The sequence below is a fragment of the Ascaphus truei genome, chromosome 1 (genome assembly GCF_040206685.1).
Source record: "Ascaphus truei isolate aAscTru1 chromosome 1, aAscTru1.hap1, whole genome shotgun sequence".
Taxonomy (NCBI): Eukaryota; Metazoa; Chordata; class Amphibia; order Anura; family Ascaphidae; genus Ascaphus; species Ascaphus truei.
The window spans coordinates 264,592,374-264,599,630 of NC_134483.1; positions in this window are offsets into that span (position 1 = coordinate 264,592,374).

Genomic DNA, 7,257 nt, shown 5'->3' on the forward strand with positions numbered 1-7,257 from the left:
GGGGTATCATGTGTAAAGTTTGTGAACTGTTTGTACAGTTAAGTGTATCTAAACTGCAGTCATGATGTACACAAAACCTACCCTCTCCCAATGAACTACAGTACTGTACACAGAATGAGGAAGAAGATAAAGACGGAAAAATTTATATTATTATATATATTATTATATATTATATATTATTAATTATTATTATTATCAATGTGCATTATTCATGATTATCCACCAGCCCTCAATTTTCAACTGACAGAAGAACTGAATAAAGACTGCATTTTGTATTATTCATGATTATTTGTATTTTTTGTTCCTGATAACATAAAATAAATATTTCTTTACATTCATGCTAATCATAATCATTGACCCCCCCCCCCTACACCAAAGAAAAAGAAAGAATGACAAAAAGTGGTAACTTACTGCATCAAAAACATGAATCAGATTATGTTTTTTTACCTCTCAATTTCACAGTGCTGTGCAAATCAGATTTACATATCAAATTCGAGAAGGGATTATCACAAGCGTTACCGTAAACAAAGCCTCAAAGGGTTGGGGGAGTGGATGGGTGAGTCATGCGCAGTAATCATCAGCTAGCTCCCTTCCCAAAGAGGATTACAGAGAGGTGACTCAAAGCCAACAATAGGAAAATTAATGAATGGTAGGCACGCAGGCGCAGAGAGGTAATGCTCGGCTAGGGACGGACGATTAAAAGCACCATGAGAAGCTTTAGAAATGGAATGGCTTTGGAGAGGTGTCGATAACAGGTTCAAATCCTTGAGCGAGCCTTGTGTGTGTGCGTGGGGGAACTTCGCAATCGCAAGCAAGCAGTGGTGAAGTTATAGACGCATGCGCAGTAATCATCAGCTATGTAGCTCCTATCCCAAAAGAGGATTACACGCAGGCGCAGAGAGGTGATGCTCGGCTAGGGACGGACGATTAAAAGCACAATGACAAGCTGAATTGCTCTTGAGAGATGTCGATAAGAGGTTCAAATCCTTGAGCGAGCCTTGTGTGTGTGCGTGGGGAAGGGGGGCACAGGGTACAGCTGCATGAAGTATTAGCTGTACTGTAGTTCAAAGACATGACATATTTTCAACAGACAGGTCATCATAATAATTTGATCCCCACACCCCAAATACAGAAAAAGCACACAAATCAACCATGTGCAGTCAAACGCACAGTGTCGCAGTCCAAAGCTACAGCACAGATTGAATATCGTAATATCAAGATGGTTTAGGCAGGATTGTGGAGAAAATAAAAATAAAAAATGACGAGAAAAAAAAAATATATATTTTTTTGGTCACTCACTCTTGAACTTCGCAAGCAAGCTGTGGTGAAGTTATAGATGCATGCGCAGTAATCATCAGCTAGCAAGCAGGAATGTGATGACAGGAATGTCATTGAAACCAGAAAGATAAACATTGAAAGGAATGGTGTGGGAGAGGTGTACTGTAGATAAGATAAGAAGTTGAAATACTGCAGTGCAGTAAATTAGCCTGTGTGTGGGGGGGGGGGGCAAGCGAGGGGAGAGCGCTGTATATGCCAAAATGTGATACTGTTACAGTACACGCCTATGCGTTTCAACAATGTTCATGTATACCTGTAAATATGCAAATTTACAATTACTGCGCGCGCACATGCAGACTGTGTACTGACGTAGGTTGAACTGCTAAAGTATTAGACTTTGAAGACAACAGCTCGCGAACACCCCCCTGAGTTTTTAGACGGTATTGCAGTATTGCAGACAGCGCTAATAAAATGCTAATATTACGAGCGCTAAAATACCGCAACATATTCCGGAAAAAAAAAACATACTGCATTTGCCCGCGGTAATCAGAGTTGCGCCGATACGGCCGCACTAGGATAAAGGCGGCCGCCACTGTACATGATGCATCAAAATCAGTGTAAGTGAAAAAATTGCTGGATGCCTGTGTGGGAGCAGTCTCTACTGGTTGAGACATTAGGACAGCAATGTTTATGGTGCACATCTAAGAAGGGTATGATACTTAACAAACAGTATTAGACAGCACACAAAACTCTGTATAAAGTGAAATAATAGGTGCAAAACGGGAACAAGGAGGACCCCGATTCCTCCCAAATAAACAATAAACCACAAATGTTCCCAGCACACAAACGGAAAGAACAGATAGTTAATGGATCAGCCAAAAGAAAGAATTTAATGGTAAACGAATGATGCAAAAAATGGTCAAACAAGGACACAAAAAAGAAAGCACTATGATCTTACATTCAGGATACTACACATTTTCTGCGGAAGATTGACGCTATGCCTATGTTTGAGGGTGACATTTTACTCGCCACACTTGATGTTAACAGCCTGTATACCTCAATTCCCCACAGTGAGGGGATTAGGGCTGTTAAACAAGCCCTTGACCTTGAGGATCTGTTTACCCCTAGGGAACGCATGCTGTTTATTGACCTGTTTGGGATTATCCTCAGAGAGAATTTCTTTCTCTTTGAGGACACTTATTACATAAAATGCCAGGGTACGGCTATGGGATCGAATGTCGCACCCACATACGCCAATATCTTCATGAATTCTTTTGAACATCAGTTCATTTTTTGTCATCCATTATTGATTTTGTCTGGGTGTATGTGGGTGCGCTATATCGATCACATTTTCCTGATCTGGACTGGCACTCAGGGTGATCTGAATTCCTTTATTACTGATATTAACTCGGTCCACTACACGATTGGCTTCACCTCCAGTATTAGTGATCATGCCATTAACTTTCTGGATACCACCATTAGATTAATAGACCATAAACTTGAATCTGAATTGTATACAAAAGCTACAGACAGAAACAACTTGCTTTGTTTCGATAGCTTTCATCCACCTGGTTCTATTAAGGGTCTACCATACAGCCAATTCCTTAAGGCTAAAAGAATTATTAGTAATCCTGCATGTGTCTCTCGCAGCCTTGATTTAATGCAAGCTAAATTTAAATCTAGAAAATATCCCAATACCTTACTCAAAATTGAGCGTGATAGGGTCGAATCAATTGACAGATCTACACTACTCTATCCACCACGTCATGCAAATACTGATAAGAAATTTTCAATCCCATTTGTGTCTACATACAGTACATTTAGTGGACGGATCAAAAATGTGATCCTCAGACATTGGAGATTATTGAGCACGGACCCCCACTTGGCCCCCACTTTAGGTCTCAAACCTCTCTTCTCGTATAAACGAGGTAAAAACCTGAGAGATAGACTGGTGAAGGCTGACTTAGGCAGCACGAGTACATCCCAAACTTTTCTCGGTACCCCCAAAAAAGGTTGCTTTCGGTGCTGCAGCTGCAGCCATTGCGACAGCATGCAGGAGGGGGATAGATTTACGCACCCTCAAACAGGCTGTACCTATCAGATCAAGGGTTTCTATACGTTTGTCCAGAAATGTGATCTACCTTATCAAATGTCCGTGTGGAATGGGGTTTGTGGGGGAGACTACGCAGTGTGTCAAGGATAGGATCCGACAGCACAAGGCGGCGATCCGCAGGCAGGATCCTGACTCACCATTTTACAGAGGCGGGACACAACCCCAGTCAGCTCCGTTTCCAGGTCATAGATGGGCACACCAGGAGCAGGCATGGTGGGAATACCAAGATGCACTTGCAGCGCAACGAGACACAGTGGATCCGACGTTTGAGTACCATGACACCACAAGGCATTAATAAGGATCTGGATTTGAGCTGCTTTCTCTAAGCTATTACTCTAATGCCATTCACTGGGTGTCTGTCACCTTTGTTCATGTGTCTGGTTTAGCCACACGACTGCCTGCTGCATCCAACTCCCTCTCTTTGGTTCACAGATCTCTCCATCGATTGGTTCTATGGTGTCCTCTGCTGGAACATGTTGCCTCCCTCTGTGTCCATCATTGTGTGCTCTGATCTACCCTTGGCACCTTAGTCTCCTCCACCTCTACCACATCATGTCATTCTCTGTCCTGGTTACTTACCCTGCTTTACATTATTAGTTGCCTGTCACTACTTGGGACTTTATATATAGCTAGGGCATATACCTTTATTATTAAACTGTGACATACATGTTTAACCCTTTGTATTTGCTATCTTCCCTTTGTGCTATATATCTCTGTCTGGGCCCCTGGTGGGCTGCTGCTGCATGGAGAAGATCTCCTCCGGCGTTGGTGCGTCTCCTGGTCTCTTGCTGGCACTGATGTGGCTGCTTTACAACCTCTGACACTACCTCTGACACATTCTATGTGTTAGCTCCGCCCCCAGGAGTGCCTGTGCATTGGGGAGCTGTATCTCATGAGCATTGCCTGCCAGCCGTGACGTCATCAGGCCACGCCGCTTTAAGGCTCTCAGACATCACCATCTGCACACTGCTGGGCTGCCTGCACAAGGAGGAGTTTGCTGCCACGACCTGTTTTTTGCCATTGGACATTTCCTGCATTTACTGGATTCAAAGTATGTTCTTTCTCTCTGTATGTGGGTGCATTTGCATTGGTCTCTCTGCCTTTATCTTGTCTTATGCGAGGTCTGTATATTCCTTGACTCCATAGGCTCTCCAGCGTGGGGCATTAACCCTTTAGCACGCTGCTTTGCCAGCTAACTCCACTGCTACTTAGCCTTTATAGTGTTGATATATACCCTTTAGGTTCAGACCCTTATCATCCAGTTTTCCTGTTACTCACTTAGGGTTAGTTGGTCTGAGTCTTGTGCCTCACAGCCTACCTTCATTCTGTTGGGATATTCAGTGATAGCTTGTCACTGTGTCTCTCAGGGACATTGTTGCAGGGTTTAGGGAAGTACCAGGTAACTACTGTCTACCTGGTAACGGGCCTGTAGAAGGGGTTACTATACCCCGAAACGTGACATTGCCCCCCTTGTCCTGGACTTTTAACTCCGTGTTTTCCCTTTTCTTTCCCTCTCCCTTTCCCCTTCCCTGTCCTTGTCCCTGCCCTAGCACATAGTGCTTTCTTTTTTGGTCCTTGTTTGACCATTTTTTGCATAATTCTTGTACCATTAAATACTTACTTTTGGCTGATCCATTTACTATCTGTTCTTTCCGTTTGAGTGCTGGGAACATTTGTGGATTATTTTTATATGTTTAGATATTAATAAATGTTCTGTATTTTGGGTCTGGTATAAAAGCCCACGAAAGATACTGGCTCTGCTAAATGTTAATGCTCAATGGGGCGACCAGTTGTCTACAACAGACCCCCTGATCAAAGGCTTCACCACTCAGAGTGTGTACAATAGGGCGGAGAAACGCAGAGCTTGAGTGGTCTGTAAGTGTTGTAATTCACACTTACAGACAAAGGATTTCCTGACCAGATACATGTCTGGTAGACTGTAAGGCGCCTTGACTTTAGTGTGGGGCTAGTGAAATGAGACCCCAGGTGGAAAATGTGCGCATGTGCCAACTAGCTGGGGGCATGGTCCAACAATGCTTCCCACGTTTGCTGGCACAGAGGGATTGGGTGCAGGTAGTTGTTAACCAATACCTGGCACCCAATGCTAAGGTATAGGGCTGGGATCCCATATAAACCAGTGTAAGCCCTATACCCAGTGTCTTCGTTACTACATCTACTGGTTACCTGATGCCTGAATGAATTGCCAATCCTGTACCTGATTGCTTCATTGCCCAAACCCTAAGTAAGTGTTATATTCTTGTATGTTATTTGTGCAATCTTGTGTGTTCACCTTCTTTAAGGAATAAACTATATTTATTATATCTAATTCGTGTTCAATTCAACCCAGAGATTTTGTGTATATTATAACCCTTCACAAGTTACCATGACAATGGCGTTGTGAGCGCCAAAGCCAGCGCTGATTGAGTAAGCGTGGCTGGCGCTGGGAGGTCAGTTTGAAGTATGGGTATCCATTTCCAAGTGCTCGACCTCGTAACCGCAAGTCAATTGAATAAGTGGCTTGCGGTTAGATTTGAAGTGGTTTACCGATAAAATGTATCCGTACCTTGTTAGCTCCCGTAACTTGAAAGGCAGAAAATCTATTGCCGTGGGAAGTGGGTCAATTGACGTGGGAAGTGGGTCAATTGACGTGAGAAGTAGGTGAACTTGGCTTCCCACGAGCAAGCCTTTCAATTAAGCAGGCTAACTCGAGAACGCAGACAGCTAGCACTCTAATTTTTGGTGTGCAGTCCCAATAAATAAACACACATAAAAATTACAGTTCTGACAGCCCCAGAACATGATGTTTTAATAAAGTGTATGATACTGTAAGTTTTAAAATGTATAGGCAGGAACAGTTTTTTCTGTGAGGCCAGGAGAAATCGTTTGGCATGTAAATATGCCAGGGGTAAATGAGCTGAGGGTATTTTCCTTCCTACACTTCAAAGACCCCCTGTTCAGTGGGAGACTAAGTCTAGTGAAGTGCCAGGAATGAAAAGACTCAGAGACCCAAAGTGTGAATGTGGCCGGGATGTTGCCGAGTGCCAGATCCCGGTACTCAGCATTAGCCCTTCACACCTTGGAGCCAAACCCCAGACCAAGGGTCGCCAGGAAAGGGGTGTACCCCAGGTATGCTAAGTCGCATGGGTGTCAAGCTAACACATGCGCGGTGCAAACAGGAAAGCCTTTTTGCCTGGTTTTGCAAACAACGGGCAAATCGGAGATTGGTGGGTTGTGTTCCCACGGAGGGGATTGGGCATGCATGCTATAGATAGGTCTGTGAACCCTATAATACTGCCCGCCGAGCTATCCCCGGTGTGATTCATGACGTAACCAAGCTTTGCACAATATTCTGTTCGCGTACAGCGGTTCCAGGAGGCAAGGGGTTAATAGACTGGAGTGAAGGAAAATCCGGCGCCACTGCAGTGGCAAAAATCCAAGCAACTTCCGGTACACAATTGAAGAAACTTTATTCTGACAGCACACAGAGAATCCAGTTTACACCTCAGCCTCCCCCTCAACGCATTTGACGCTTGGAACAGCGCTTCGTCTTGGAGTGGGGCTCCTTCACTCCAGTCTATCTCTATCTGTCGGACGCACGCAAGAGCAGCGGGGGAAGATGGGAGCAAGACCCAGATCGGAGACTACATGGAGGTAAGGATTTAAACCTCTCAAGCCCCGATTACTATTAGTGGTCTACATTGCCCTACCGCACTCCGCTCTCGTTGGCTGTATTGACACTCACGGATGTCGGAACTGCTCACCTGAGCGCAATACAGCATCCCTGCTCCTACGGCAAGGGGTTAATAACCTCGCAACCAAGGATTTACCCCAAACTCTGGAATTCGTTAGCCCTGGTGACTCCCGAA